Source organism: Pseudorasbora parva, chromosome 3, assembly GCF_024679245.1.
Source record: "Pseudorasbora parva isolate DD20220531a chromosome 3, ASM2467924v1, whole genome shotgun sequence".
In the NCBI taxonomy this organism is placed as follows: domain Eukaryota; kingdom Metazoa; phylum Chordata; class Actinopteri; order Cypriniformes; family Gobionidae; genus Pseudorasbora; species Pseudorasbora parva.
In genome coordinates this window covers 47,038,601-47,055,841 of record NC_090174.1, presented here as the reverse complement: position 1 = coordinate 47,055,841, position 17,241 = coordinate 47,038,601, and the positions used below count along the sequence as shown (strand labels likewise).

The following is a 17,241-nucleotide window of genomic DNA, read 5'->3' as shown; positions in this document are numbered from 1 at the left end:
TCCTGTAAGTTTCAGAGCTGAAAACTTCCTTGTTAGTCAATGAAAAGCTTTTATAGAAACCAGGCCCAGAAAACGATCGTGTGCTTCATCCTTACATCATCGCACTACGAAACACACCTTTACAGCACGTCTAATTCAGTAGCTCCGCCCACCGACTCATGGAGCTGTTCGGTCTATCACTAGCTAGCAGCAAAAAACATGTGGAAGAAGTCAGCCAAATATTGTGGAAAAACACAGTCGCTGCATAAGCTTTCTTCGGAACCTAATATTAGGAATGTGATACTACTTTTATTTTTAATGAAGTTCCAGCTCACATGGAACTTGTGTTTGCTTCATTTCACTGCAGAATCGTTTGTAAACAAGTCTCAATTGCTGGATTTGCAGACACAATGTTGTGTCTTCTATATTGGATCCGACGGGAATGGTGCAACAAACTTATGTGAGTAAAGCGTCTTTTTTACATGTAGCCCTAATAGTAGTCCCGGGGATGTGTGGTTTCTAGGCGGGCTACCATGACGTACGCACGTCAGCAGAAATTCTTTCTTGATCTGGACGTGCACGTGTGTGTGTGTATAGGTGCTTATATCGACCAATCATGCAGGCCATGTAATATAGAAATAATATTCCAGTCAATTGAGGGTGGATGAGAAATAAATCATTGTGTTTGTTTGATAAAGACGTTTACGAGCCCTGTGGTCGAGAGAATCATTCCGGTTGACGCTTTAATATTCTCTCCCTCATGTGAACTGACAGGGGCTAGATATGACAGCGGAGCTGAAGCTCATTAAATATGCAAATCTTCTCCAAGTCTCCAGTGCGGCACGCCCATCAAAACCCAGCGTTCAAAAGACAGCTTCAAAACCAGTGTAGACAATAGCCTATTACTTATTATTTAGGACATTTTTGAATGCAAAAACAACACAAACGTCATTAGTTGACCTCAGACAACAGTATAAAAAAAAAAGCAAAAAAGCCATGACACCTTTAAAAAGAGAATGTTGTGAGAGTTTTTGTCTCAGGAGACAAGTGTGAGAAGCTTAAAAAAACTTACTTTTTTAAGTTAAACCAACAACAACAAAAAAACATTTTTTTACAGTGTACTACTCTGAAATCTATAATGGTTTTTAATTATGGTTTCAATATTTACAATATTAGAAATATAACTTTTTTTAAGCTTTAAACTAAATAAAATAATATATAAGACAAAGCTGATAACCTGAATGAGACATAAGAGAATCATCATAGTATCCTGAGCTTTGAGAAACCACTGAGCCATAGCCTTGTGGACAGCAGATTGCCATTAAGATACAACTGCACCTCAGACAGGACAAGCTCGAGTCCCAGCTAAAGGTACTTTCCTGCTCCTATTCCCTTCTCACATTTCCCATTGTTTCCAGTCTCTCCTCCAACTGTCCTGTCCATTAAAGGTGAAAATCTCCAATGTCATAAAATAATAATTAAAAAAGAGCACCTTCTGCAAGACAATAATGAGATCTCTCGTTTCTCACAGCCCAGTCTCATTTTGGACTTTTTATTTTCTCAGAACTTTCTCATGTCTCAGTTGTGAGAAAGAAATAACAGCAAGACAATAAGAAATGTTCCATTTCTTCTACCACATTCTCAGTTTTGACTTTTTCTCTGAAATATGACTGGTCTCATTTGTGTCTTCTAAGGAATTTTAACAGAAATATCTGAATTTGACACTAAAATGAGTTATATGAGATCCACAACAAAGTCTCCTTAGAATGTAATTTTTTCACGGGACTAGGTGCAGTGAAATACAGTGGATATAAGCTTTGTATTAAGCATGCATTATTATGCAAATTTGTGAGGAATACAAAAAAAAAAAAAGGTTAAAAAACTTTAGGTTGAGGAAACAAACCAAATTAAATGAAAATAACTTTTAACAAAATATTGTATCATGGTCCAGAAGGCTTTATTTCAGGTCTAGGGCTATGCTTTTTTTTATCAGAATCCATGTCAGAAGCATTGGAGGGAAACAGAACAGCAGTGGAATCAGATCAGGTCTACGGGGCTTTGGATCTCATGCACAAATCAGTCATAGATCTTTGGCTAAGCAGTTACAGGTGATTAGGTGAGGGCTTTACAGGCTTAAGGCTTCTTTAAACACACACACACACACTTACATTTACACTTACAATTACCCCTAATCATTCCACAACAGGTGGCAGGTCGGAGTCCAGCCTTGAGGTGAACCGCTCAAGTGCCCTTATTACAGGTTAACAAAGCACCTGCAGTGGCACAGATGAGAGCCTGACAGGGCCCATTTTAAAGGCTGTCTCACTGATAGCAAACTCTTTCCCAAACGCCTAATCATCTCAACGCACTAAAATCCAATCATACTTAAATTACAGTGTGGCTCAAGAACTTTAGATTGGAGGACTGTGTTGTGACAAAACTGCCCATGTGCTTGATTAATCACTCGATGGGCTTCATCAATGTAGCCAGAGAGCTTTCTTTAAGAAATGGTTGTTAGAAATGCTTTGCATTAGAGAATTTACAAGTTTGAGCATCAGTTAACAGAATCAGGAAAGGATTTTAATATTTATGATCATGATCACAGTGATAAATTACTGCAATATAACCTTAGTTATGCACACTAATCCAGATTTTAAAAGTGCATAAAGAACTATATTAATGCATTTACATATATGATCCATGCATTGCGAGGCCAGTAAAATGATGATGAGTCACACAATACATTTTCATTTTACTTTATATTTCAGAAACCAGAGTGAAACATATTCAGCTTCTTAAATTAAGCTTTGTTTCTTTTTTGGGACACAGGAAATATATTATTGTGCATACAATGAATAGTAAAGTCATAGTAAAGAAGATTAAGTAATACATGTTTTTTTTGTTTTTTTTTGCTCATTGTAGTACCATCAAGGACTGCCTAGAGATCACAGACACTTTTCTAAAGACTCAATGTATAGTTGCTGACTGATTGTCAGAGATATTACCTGAAGGGTTCAATCCATGTGACACTTCAAAATACAATCCACCCACTTTTTCCTATGATTTCCTTTCACCTCTCCACTGTCCTGGACAACCTGGACGTGTACCTGTACGTAGGTTGCAGGTTCACACCTCAGCAGGGGACAGCTATACTCTGGAAAGTTACTATTGCCCAACGTCAACGTGGTGCCCTTGAGCAAGATAGCTGACCCCGGGTCACTCCTGAAATTAGCGTACTGTACGGTGCTTTGGATAAAAGCGTCTGCTAAATGACAAGTAACTAACCCCGGCACCCTGCTGTATGATGTTTTTTACTTTGCAAATGAGTCTTCTGATTAGAATAAGAATATATTCCAAAATGTCTCATCAGTATGTTAATTACTCTAAACCTGCAATGTAAGATGTGTCATTAAATCAAGCTGTACGGCCATGTCTGCTGGGCACAGTTATGGGTGCTCGAGCTGGACAATGCGTCTTTTTCACCCATTGTGTTGAAAGGCAGCATAACCTTTTTAAAATGGATGGAAATGTGTGGCCTGACCTATAGAATGAGAAGACGCTTTTCCCCTCAACATATTATACATTTTCAGTTCTTCTGAAATGTGTAATTTAACAGCGGTAGATAGAGATATACATTACTGTTTCCAATTTGCCAACTATCAAAAACAGAGTGACAATACAAAACCCAATACATTCACAAAGTAAGGTTAAAACACACCGAAGGTTAAACCAATAAAAAATCATTTTTACAGTCTGCTGTGACATATGCTAAATATCATTCACACATAATATGTTTCTGCTGGAGGATAGCACAGCATAGACAGAGAATATTTGCTTTCCATCACATAAAATAAAATGTGTTGTGGTTTTTCATGCATATCAAAGAGTGAAAAATCTAAAAACATGAATATAATCATTCAACTGAGTGCAGCCGCTAGCTCAGTGAATCTGGACATCGTTAAGACATGTTCTACATGCTCAATCTTATTCACATTATTCACAAACAGGAAGACAATGAGAATGATGAGGGTCCACGCTTCTCAAACACACATATCTGAGACTTAATGAGTGCATCTTATCAACCCAATTTATCACACACTTCTAGAGCTTATTTTTAGAGGAACAGTTCCTATACATTTCATTGGACCAGAAATGTAATGTTTTATTTTGAGAAAAAAAGTAAATAATAATTTTGTTTTGAGTTTTTAAAATTCTGCATTTAGAATGATCAGTCTTCGCAAAAGTCTCTGGAACTACACTGTTCACTGCTCCCTACACACTCAGTCAGGGATATCTGTAGAGTTCCATTTGTTTACTTAAAATGTCTTCCCTTAGAAAGACTTTTAACATCATCAAACAAACAATGCAAAGTTGTGAAGATCAGTGCTAAGTATGATACTACAAGATATAATATGACAAAACATAATATTTTCAAATGTATAAATATATAACTAATTTATGTGTTACATATTTAAATAAATTATAAATGTCACACTGCAAACCATAAATTAGGAAAGCACAATATTAAAATGATAATTCATGGCACCTCCAGGCTAACATTTAAGAGCAGTAGCACTGATGCCGATGGTGGCACCAGTACCTAATTTGGTTGCACTGGTTGAGGGGCACATACGACATATTAACAACATAAACATGCAAAAACAAAAACAAAAAAAATGTATAGTGAAAATATTTTATATTCTACTGTACTCTAATTAAATATGCCATTGTTCTTTTATAATATAATACTGAACTAACTGACAGCTCCAGTAATTATAAAAGGAGCACTCTTTTCTTTCTCTTTACTTGTAATTCAGTCTCAATTTGAAGAAAAGTTTTGGTTTTCAAGAGACTTTCAGACTTTTCCTGCTTCATTCTTCAGTACAGCATCAAGATGGTTGCGCTCCATCGTGATGTTGGTCAGCCATTAGGGCACAACCCTACTGTACATTACGATGAACTTGAATGCACATTAAATTAAAGGCATTTAGGAGATTGCCAACACCTTTTCCCCCGGCCTTTATTTTAGACCAGCCTTTATTTGTTTGTACTGACCACGCCCCTGCCCACTATCAGAGGCCCGCCGTTTAATTGACTACAGGCTTTTATTTGAGGAAATACGGTAATTCAATTATAATTTTCAATATAAAATCAAAAGCAAATTATAGGAAAAATTATAAACCCAACAGGGGTGGCTTCGGTGCAGGACATTCATATTTAGTTATAAGCAAATATATAAGATGTAGTCAACAAAAAGTAATAATATAATTTTTACATGTGAATATTAGTTTTTTATTTATTTATTTTTGGAGGGCCTATAAGGGTAATAAAGGGTCTGGAACGAGATATCTACTGGTCCTTCCACCACACACAATGACCCCTTACTTGTCATCCACAAATTCGCCAATGATGCAGTGACCAGTACAGGGAGTGCAGTTTACCTTGAAACACCATTCATTGTCAATATTGTGGATGATCCTTTTTTTATAGCCTCCCCTAAACAGACAGCGTGAACTGGGAGTTACAGCTCTTAAAATCCAGTCTAAAACAAATATTTCAAAAATTCCTTTGGATTAGTTTTACTTAAGTCCAGAACAGTGTTAGCACTACCGTTGTTTTTGGGGGCGAAACAAAAGATTGACAAAAATTATTGGCAATTTTGATGGCCTGGAGCCAGTGTGAAATACACTCGGGCCAGTTCTGCATCTTCACGGAAGGTGATAATGTGTGCATTTTTCAGCCCTGCCAATTTAAATAGCGGTATTCGTGCATACATAGACACCCTAAGTGATCACATATTCACACAAAATTATGTCAAAATGTCTGTCTTGTCGAACATCATTTTTAACATAGTCGGTTATGTCTTAAGTGAACTTACACATGAAATTTGCTAGTCACCTCCAGCGTTTTTATTCAAATTTGACGGCCCACAGAATATCTATAATAATCTATATTTATAAGCTGTTATATATAATTTTATGCAGTCTATGCACTGCAGTAATAATTTACATTTGATTACTATTTTTGTAGCTGACAATCTAGTTTAGACCTACATGAAAAACCTCAGGTTTTGTTCTATTGCTAGTAATTTGACTATTTGTTTTTATTTTATTACTGAATTTAATAATATTTAACTGTTAAATAATCTTAACTTAATGTATATGAGTAAGGCTAATCATTTTTAGAGGCATGACCTTAAATATTAAGTTTACATGGATCAAAAATAACAAACAAAAAACTAGGCCTATTTTATTTTATTTATTACTTTTTTGTGGTGGGGCCAGTAAAAATGTTGGAAGGGCAAGTAAACATTTGAACACAGAAAAAAATCCTTACTGAGGCCTGATATGTTCCACAAAAAAAAAAAAAAAAAAAATGGAGTATCATGTAGTAACTTTAGTGGTAAAAATGACACTAGTAGTTTCGGGAGGTAAACCCCCACCTCTGAAAAAAATCCTAGGGGAAACACTGGTCCAGATGATATAAAAAGTGACATGAAAGGAAACGTTGCTGATAATGTTCCAGTCATGTCTGTTTAAGGGTTAAATTACTAATGCTATAAGATTAGCATAACTGGCAGGAAAGGTAATCCAAATGTAAAAATGGGGTTAATAAGCAAATATCCATTATAAAATGATACTGACAATTTCAAAAGAAATCTCTAAAATTGGCTGATAAAAAAACATGGTACTTATATAATGCATCCCTTCCATGCCCAGAGTTGTGTTTACTACGAAAACAGATGTAATGGTTAGAGTACATTGTGTTTTCTTAATGTTTATATGTTTATCATAATGGCACTGTAAGAGTCACATATCTGGTGTCCTTTATACACATGCACAACTGCCTAGCCAAACCACTCTTGAGGTCAAGTAACTTGTATAAGCATTGAGTGGTACAAAGGTGATGCATAGGAACTGATGGGAAAATATCCCAGCATGAAGTCATATATCAAGGTACACATCTTCCAAATATAAAGTCCTTTGACCTTAACATGCACAACAGCTATGATGTGGAATCTCAATTAAGAATAACACTCACAACAGTGTGATTGTAACATACCCTGTGATTAACAACAAAGCTAAGTTACAAAATGGAATGATAAAACACTACATCTATTCTGGAATCACAGTCCTCTACAATCTCAGGGATAATATTTTAAACTTGTTAATTTTGTACTTATTTATCTTTTCAATTACAAGAAATTGGAAGAAAACAGAGATGGAAGAGACATATGAAGAAACAGAAAGATTAAGGTTAAGATGGAGCTCACGTAACTGAACTGCAGTGAGTTTGGAGGTGGGTCAAGAAAACTACCACCTTCCTAAGAAATACTACAATCTACATGGCAAAAAAATAAATTAAATGGGGCTCAAATACCACTTTTCCACCAGAATGAACCAGGTACTAGTTCAGAACCTGTGCTAGTACCAGTTCAGAGTTGGTTCATCTGATGAGCCTTCTAAGAACCGGTTTGCCTTTCCACATGCTAGAGAGCCACCACAGAGCCTCGTCTTGTCTATGTCTCGTCTTTCTCAGAGATATGTCTCGTCTTTCTCAGCAACGCTAGCAAGGCAGAGGGAAACACAACAGGCTTGTTTAAGATGCATTGGGGCTGCGCAGACCTAAGAAATCAAAATACCGCATGAGCGTTTCAAAAGCATAAGGAGTCGTATGCTCTCATTGTACTTTGATGTCATATGGCGATCAGTCTGCACAGCACCGATGCATGTCAGACAAGCCTCAAACACAGCGAATCAAACATATTTATGCAGCTCATGATTTGTATAGACGGAGATTACAATCAAAGAAACAGCTATTAGCTCAAATAGCTGCCATTTCAAAAAAGGCAGACACAAGTTTTTGTTCATCTGGTTGGTCACGGTAACCCCGCCCCCAGCCCCTGACTCAAGCGGTTCTTACTTCTAGACCAGCAGTGTTTTGGTGGTACTTAAAGGGGGGGTGAAACACTCAGTTTCAGTCAATCTCATGTCAATCTTGAGTACCTATAGAGTAGTATTGCATCCTTCATATCTCCGAAAAGTCTGTAGTTTTATTATATTTATAAAAGAAATATGGGCTGTACCGAGTCTTTCCGGAAAAAAACGAGCGCCTGGAGGCGTATCGTGTGGGCGGAGCTAAAGAATGACGAATGCGCACAAAGCGGTGACGTCCTCAAGTGTGGAGAAACCCATGGCTATCGATCTCAACTAATACAGATATGATCCAGAATCAAATTCGGAGGCTGAAATAAATTGAACAGGAGAAACAGCAACATCAGGATGTCCGTCTCTGTGGTATGTACTGTATTTAGTGGCCTGTCAACATTTGTGTGTCTTTACTCGCAGTTTATGAGGACATGATTCGGTTTATGGACTATCGTGTCGTTTACTGATGTTTACTCTCGCGACGATAGCCAACAGCATAGACATTTGAAGCAGTTTTACTCACTGACCGTGAACCTTTATCACTGGGACCGCTCGGTCAAAAACCCACTTCTTTGGTATGATTTGCTGAAGTCCTGTGACAGCAGTGACCATGGAGATCCGCGATGTTGTGAAGCTTCCCGTCATTTCTGCGTTCAAATCGGTTCAAATGCAGCGCTGCCTTTCCGGAATGCTGTGCTGAAGCGTTGAAGTCGTTTGATGTCACCCATAGGAATAAAGTAGAGCGCGGCGCGGACTATAACGACATAAGTGTTGCTCAGACGAGTGGATCTGCAGCTGAGTGTTTATGGGCGTGCGTAGGGCTGGGCGGTAAAACGATAACGATAATTATCACGATAATTATCATTTATAATCGATAAAACGATAACAACAGGTCAATAAATTCTCGATATAATGCCTACGCGCTATGCGTAATGCTGCGCATGCGTATTGCAGACCGGGCTTCTGGGTGCTGCACGCGGTAATGTTTACAGTCTGTGGCTGACAGGCTTGGAGGATCGGAGTGAAGTGGAGCGATGCGCTCACGACCAGCTCGGAGGACACAGATATCGTTGACAAGTTAGTTCGCTCAACTTCAGTGGTTTGGATATATTTTAGCGATCCCATCCGACATAAAACAGAGCGACGTGCGTGGACTGCTTATCATAGGTTCACGTTTACCACACGGAATTTATTTATTAAATTATCGTGTTTCTTCAAAGTTCTTCCATATGACATTGAGCCCAACACAGCGGTAAATCTACATTAACTACATTCACACGCAGGCTTATTACCTTGTTAGCTGTAGTGGGTGACTTACAACAAGCTAACGTTGCCAAACTATAATCACTAAAACATCGGACTTGTACATCGCTTTCATAATTGTTTGTCTTTGATGATGTATTAATGACTACGCATCGCCTGTATCAAAAGAGAAATAATGTCATCTGGTGTTTAAAATTAATAAAATAGACTAAACAGCCCTTAATGGAGATCCACAAATACTGAACTTTTCTCTCTCCCGACCAGCCCACTGTCGGTGTTAGTGTTAGGGTTTTTAGTGTTTTACTTACACAATTAAGTATATATAATGCAATATTGAGCGTTTTTGTTCTATTTCAGCTGCGAAAATCGTTCACAGCAGAACCGCAACGCGTCTCACAGCAACGTGTGTAAATAAACGATTCAGTGTTTGAATGAATCGTTTGAATGAACGACTAAATGGCTCATTAAGACGGCCACCTGCTGGCACCTACTGGTGGTTTAATTTGATCTTTAAACATACTTTCCAACATGTCTTATTTGTCTATTCAAAACTACAAATCTCAAAACATTATTTAATGCAGTTGTAATTTTTCAGTGTAAATTATTTAATTTGATTGGTAACAGCCCTAATAGTGTTTTATTTTAATTTAATGTATTGATCAAAATTACAAATATAAACTGAATACTGAAGCATAGCCTATATTTAATAAGATTAAGGGAAAATGCCCTTTATAAAAGGTGAAAATATCACAAATTTCAAATGATTCAATAAAAATAAAAAACACAAATATGCAGATTTAAATATTTCAAAGCTGAGTGAACACTGGTGAGAATATTGCTTCAGGATAAATTATATTTACAACACACACACACACACACACACACACTTTTCCGGACAAGCTAATTTTTTACTTGGACAAGCTTGAATGATTTACTTGTTCGAAGGACAAGCACATGAACATGCTTAATGTCAAGCCCTGTATAATGATATTATTGATGTATAGTGTTGAGTAAAAAAAATGCTGACCACAGTTAAGATTTTAATAAATAAATCTACCTCAGTTTTAATAAATTGTTCACTTGTTTGGGAAGTGTTTGTCATGTTTTGACAATAAAGGATAGTTTAAAACCACAGCTAACTGTTTGTTTTCTACATATTTCACTCAGGAGCAAAAAATATGCCTTTAATCTTTAAAGAAATAAAGATTTTACATTTATCATGATATTTATCGATATCGACTGATATGGTAAATTATATTGTGATAATTTTTTTGGGCCATATCGCCCACCCCTAGGCGTGCATTTCCTCTCTTTCTCTAGTCGCGCCCACCCTACCGGGAGAAGAGCCCGTACGGCCCATACAAGGACCTTCCGCTCTATCGACGTCAAGCTGACCCATACTCAAAAAACTCTCCGAAACTTGTGAGAAACCGGAAGGAGTATTTTTGACACAGAAATACTCCATCAAACGTCCAACATTAGTTTTTGAAACTTTGTCTATGTTTAGGATGGAAATCCAAGTCTTTAACAGTGTGAAAAGCTCAGTATGCATGAAACAGCATTTCACCCCCCCTTTAAGAACCAGGTTCGGAGCTGGTGTTTTGGGTGTGGAAAGACAAAGAACCGATTTGAAACTAGGCTCTGGCTAAGAAACAGCACCAGCACTGCCTTGGTGGAAAAGGGGTAAAAGTAAAGAGGGTAAAAGAGGAAGAGAGGAGACATGGGAGGAGTGAGATTCACACTGGGCATCTGATAAGAGGATAAGAAAAGAAGAATGGGGGGGAGGCAGAAATATAATTAACCACAAGCACAGCTCAGAGTCCCAGCATGCTTCTGTATTAATGGAAGTGCTACTGTAGATAATGTGCTGCTGCATTTTCTAGCAACTGTAAATAGTACTTTCTTGGGTTAGGATGCTTTAGACATACCTTCTTGTTTTCGATTTAAATTTGAACACACATAAAGCGGGAGCCGTAAACCTACAATAGTATTATAGATAAGATTTTGAATCTAAAAATACTAATTTATCCTTTCAAACTACAATTACAAGCAAATAAACATCCTACTGTAGTAAAATCCACTTAAAGAGATCTATTAGTGTAATAATATGTTTCATCCTAACAATTTTTTTTTTTTTGCTCCACTATGCTGAAAACATCGCCTTTTCTAACCTTAATAATGACCAAATAACCTTGATGTATTTAGATATATGCAGCAAAACAAAACACTGGTGATTGGTCCCCTGGTTATTGCTCATCAGTGCTTATTGCTCATAAACTTCACTGAAGTATTAAGCAAAAGACACTGTGCTGGTATAATTACCGGCTGTGTGACTGGCAGATCTGGGTTGGGTAAATGCTGCTTAATCCCCTGTTTCCAGTACAGTATTAATCCGGACATGAGGGAGTAGTGCTAACATGCTAATGTCAAAGCTGAGGCCAGTTGACAGCGGTGGCTAATCTGTAATGAGGCCCAATATATTCCCCCTTGTGACACCAAAACGCTTGATCCTTATGGGTTTCATATGGTTCATCTGTTATTGGATAGTTGCAGCTATGCAAACAAACTAATAACTAAATGCTAAAGGAACATAGCTTATTCACTAATGGTTGATCAACATAGGGTTTTTGATGGCCAATGCCAATGTCTTATTAGCATTGTGGTCGATATAAAGAAAGCAAATAACAAATGAATGTATGTTTATTTTACATATTTTGACAAAAAATAGGAAATAAATAGTTTGCATTCTTTGCAAGTAAATCACACAGAGTACACTACACCAAAGTTTGTGAGGTTTGTAAAATTAGCCTATTCAAATACATTTTTAAAGGGCTGGTTCACAAAAAGATGAATATTACCTCATGATTTACTCACCCTCAAGCCATCCTATGTGAATATGACATTTATATTTCAGACAAATACAATCTAAAAGTTATATTTAAAAAAATGTCCTGGCTCTTCCATGCTTTATAATGCCAGTAAATGGAAGCCCACAAAGTATAAAAGTAATCCACATGGCTCCAGGGGTGTTAAGAAAAGCCTTCTGAAATGAAGCGATGCATTTTAGCCAAATTTTACACGTAAAATATCTAGGTTCCAGGTGACCACCTTTCATATTCAATTTACAAAAAAAGCATAACTGGTACGACGATGATGTCGGACGTAGTGTAAGTGTTTTGTGTGAGAGAATTTAAAGGGTTAGACGCATCTAAATCAGTGTAAGGAGATTTCACGGAGAAATATGAGCACGGTCTCGCCAAAAATCCAAAAAATGAAATTGATGTCATTAATGACTCACCCTAATGTCGTTCCACACCCGTAAGACCTCCGTTCATCATCGGAACACAGTTTAAGACATTTTATATTTAGTCCGAGAGCGTATGGAAGTGTATGCACACTATACTGTCCATGTCCAGAAAGCGAATAAAAACATCATTAAAGTAGTCCATGTGTGACATCAGTTAGTTAATTAGAATCTCTTGAAGCATTGAAAATACATTTTGGTCCAAAAATGACAAAAACTACGACTTTATTCAGCATTGTCTTCTCTTCCACGTTTGTTTTCAATCCTCAAATAAAGATTCAAACGGTTAGGAATCAGTGAATCAATTCGGATTGCCAAGGCCACGTGATTTCAGCAGTTTGACACGCGATCTGAATCATGAATCGATAAGCTGATTCATAACCGTTTGAATCTTTATTTGAGGATTGAAAGCAAACACGTAAGAGAAGACAATGCTGAATAAAGTTGTAGTTTGTGTCATTTTTGGACCGAAATGTATTTTCGATGTTTCAAGAGATTCAAATGAACTAACTGATGCCACATATGGACTATTTTGATGATGTTTTTATTCCCTTTCTGGACATGGACAGTATAGTTTGCCTACACTTGGATACGCTGTCGGACTAAATATAAAATATCTTAAACTGTGTTCTGAAGATGAACGGAGGTCTTACGGGTGAGGAACAACATTAGGGTGAGAGTCATTAATGACATCAATTTCATTTTTGGGTGAACTAACCCTTTAACTATTGAAATATACTATGACAAAGATATCGCTTTCCTTATTTAAACTGATTTTTTTTTTCTCTCATGAATATATGATTGACCTGAAGAATGAAATTTATATAATATACTATCATTTATATTTATGCAGCAATATAATGCTCATATTCACACAAAATGGCTCTATATCTATATCAGATCATGGGCTGGCACATTAATTTTGCATGAACATTTTATTTTATAAATAACATGAACCACTAATTTCACATATTGTCGTTCAATAATTTAAGTACCTTTTCATAAATATGGCTTACTTAAAATACCTAAATTTCAAAAAGTCAAATTCAAGCACTTAAGGCACTTTGTACAAACCCTGGTTTTAAAAATGTATACATTTCTTACACAAACCCATCAAACAATTATAACATTATAATGCTTGGATTAGCCAGGACAAATTTTAATATAAATGTGATTGTTTTCATTTGAAAGAAGAATGTCATGTGACTTGAGGGTGAGTAAATCATGGGGTAATTTATATTTTTGAGTGAACTAACCCTTTAAATTATTTAAATGTACATTTTCATATTACTTGCATTAAAAAAAGTATTATACTTCATTCTATTATTATTAGACAGAGCTGTTGAACAAAGACGGTAAATTAATGAAGACAAAGAATGGGCACTCATATGAGTCTGCACATCGGTCGATATATCCGCCAACCACTACTATATCCACACCTCACTGAAAGCATTTGTTAAAATATGCAACCAGCATTGTTTAGATGAGTTATTTTCGATTGGAAATTAATTGATTACTATTGCAACAAGTATGTCTGTATGTAAAAATGTATGTCGTTAATAAATGTTAAACGTCACACAATAGTACCCCTGGGCGGCACTAGCCTATGATGTATTAGCCTCTCAAGCCGGTGGAGCCTGTCAGAAAGCTAAGAACTCTCAGTATTCGCTCTCTCCCAGTGAGTAGGGCGTTAATGAAAGCTGAACGCAGGACTCTGAGAGTGGGAGAGAGCAGGCAGGAACCCCTCCGGGTCTTTACCTCTATTGTTAAGAGAGGGTGAGGCATAGCAGGGGGTTAATGCCAGCGTGGGTAGCTACCGTCCCTGCTAAATCTCGACATCATAAGGCGAGAGAGAGACAAAGACGGGGACAGAGGGGAAAAGGGAAAAGAAAGGTGTACTGTAGCATATATTTTAGATATGAGAATACAAGTAATACAAGAATACATGAGAATATGAGCAACTCAAACATCTGTAATGTCAAATGTGGCACTACATTAGGGTCTAATAGTCTGATGTCAATAATAACGTATTGGATTAATATTCCCAATCACAACAATCCACACAAGATAAAGAAATTAGCTAGCTGTAATGCAAGAGGACTACATGCCAGACTGACAAACTTTAATATCTCCCTAGTAATAGAAATTCCTAAAATATGGACAGCCTTACATATTAATCAAAAGATCAGGAGAGAAAAATCGCACAAATAATAAGGCATTTTACATTTGATTTAGTGGCGTCTTCTAATCAAGTAGGCAGTTTCAGTTTTTGCATTTCAGAGATATTTCCGCATAACAAGATGTCACAAAAAGGCTAATTCAGTCTAATTCACCTAAGGCAGACTGACATATCAAACACACGCACACCATTTTTAGCACAAAAATACTGCATTTTCATAGTTGCCATTCAGCACTTGCTTTTCACAACTTACTGTTAACCACTTGCTGAGATAATGTGCCTGGAGCAACCTGCGGTGTCTTACTTGAGGGCACATGAGCAAGACTGTGGTTTCTGTAACCCCAAACTTAGACTAATTTGTGTGTTAAATTTGTAATGTAAAACGAGTATTCAATACTAATGTACTAATGTAAACTAACAATCCACCACACAAATAAAAATACATATTTTAGCACCATTACACACAAAAATAGACAAATGTAGTATTAGTCACTACCCAAAGTGGGCCATAACTCCAGTGTGGATACCGGTAATTCTGTAGCAGAAACTCTCATCAAATGCTGGTACTCTCGTTGTAAATGTTAGCCCATACAGAGTGTCCTGTTGCTCTCACTAGACAAAGACTGTGTATCACAAGCCAAAGTTTTGATCATCCGCATTAAATTTGCTTTAAACTAATAATGTTATTTTTAAAACATACTTTTTAAGGAAAGACAAAAATGTTTAAATATACAGCTTTATTTAAATATGCAAATAAAAGTATTATGTTGTGTGTGTGTGTGTGTGTGTGTGTGTGTGTGTGTGTGTATGTTTGTCTGGTTTCTGTATCATTTCTGCTAACATATTGAAAAGGGGCTCCCCTAAGGTGGTAAAATGAGATTTGTCATTGCAGAGGGTAACAAATAAAGTTTAATTAATATTAAATCTGATTAATATAAAAAATTACATGTTAATAGTTTTAAGATTAATACATAATTATTTTGATTTAATCTATTCATACACACACGAGCGCGTGCATGTAGCCTATGCAAAGGGGAGTGCCCTGGTATTTTTTATTATTATTTTTTTTGCTTATAACGTCTAGAGCGCTATAAATTACTTATTTAGTGGTGAATTATACGAAACACTATCTTGTGTCCCTCCTTCTCCTCTGGTATAACCATAAAAAATGAAATCAAAAGCATGGTCATTTAAACTCCCGACTAACTCTATTCATGTTAGCAGCGGTTTCTTTCTAAGGGAGTACTAATGCACAGATGTGTCGCAGACCACTCACACACACACACTAACGGGGAAGTGAAGAACAACACATTAATAAAACTGGATTCGAGGAGCTGGAGGGCTGAAAATCCCATGAAATTTAAATATTTACCAGTAGCCTACAATTGTCGAGACGTGCAGGTGACCTGGTCGCGCGCGAGACCGTGTTCATATTCCTTCGTCAAATCTCCTCAAACTGATTTAGACGCGTCTGCTGTATTCTCGCACATAACTCGTGGAAATATGCATCACAATTAAAGAGTAAAAGACCGTAAAGGTCGCATTCAGTCAGTCAAGTTCACAAGCAGCGGGTAATTGGTGCCTCGTGCCCAGTCGATACTGTCAAGAATGATCTGCGCGCGGTGACGGCGGGAAAGCTCGCCTCTAAAAATGAGAAAGTCTCGCGGTGTATGGATGGGAACCGAAGCCTTTTTAACGGCTGCTGCTTATTTGTGAATGTCTGAGATGGGGGAGCCTAGGATCAGTTACACAGATGTGCTGTGCAGGGAAAAAATGACCGAGCATTTTCTCAATAGCAGTTTCTCTATTTCGTATCGGTTAAAAAGAAGAGAAGCCTTTATTAGAAAACGGACCGTGATGAACCGCAGTCATTCGTTTTGAGAATGGATTCACGTCTGTATTCAGCGTATACGAGCAAGCACACGCAGTTATGGAGAACCGGTTATGTTTACCAAGGTTCTGCTCCTTACCTTCGTCAACGCTGAGCATGATTCAGTGTAAAATCCCCGGATAGATCATTTAATCTCTGGTAGATATGTGGGAAAAGGGTCCGACGCCGAATCCTGGCGATTATCCTTCAGAAAGCAGAGCGCCTCAGTCGGAGACGCGGTGACTCCGATGAGACGGCAGAAGCGCGGTGCTCGGTTACCGGGAAACGCGCGAGAGCGGATGCTGAGTGAAACGGGATGCGGCTGTTTATACACACGCACACTCGCACGCGGAGGGAGCGTCGTATTCTGAGCGGATAGGATTCAAATTCAAGTCTTCACGGATTTTTTACTGTCTGACACGTTCGGCATCACCGGGACGTACCATTCAGCGCTCGTGAGAAAGGGGGTGTGGCAGCAGGAGCGGGGAGCGGGTTGCGCGTGTCTACCGGCGCGAGCGGCCGACTCAGAGCACAAGTCCGACCAGAGCGCGCGCCGAGGAAACATCCACAGTGTGACTGATTTCCTAATAACACCGCTGCTACACTGGATAAACACTGGCAATAATCGTTTAGGAATGTGTTCTGCGGCCTAGTTAGATAAGCATATACAATACACAACACATGTTATTGGAAAAGTAGGCTACCCAGTTATTTTAAA

At 37.6% G+C, this 17,241-nt stretch overlaps 1 protein-coding gene across 1 annotated transcript in view; it reads right to left on the bottom strand.

Annotated features, from left to right (window-relative positions):
- tenm1 (teneurin transmembrane protein 1) overlaps positions 1–17,023 on the bottom strand; it is a 209,271-nt gene extending 192,248 nt beyond the window's left edge. The window contains 1 exon segment of the mRNA XM_067439223.1: positions 16,624–17,023. The gene's annotated coding sequence lies outside the window, so the exon portion shown is untranslated.
- Positions 17,024–17,241: the final 218 nt, after the last annotated feature.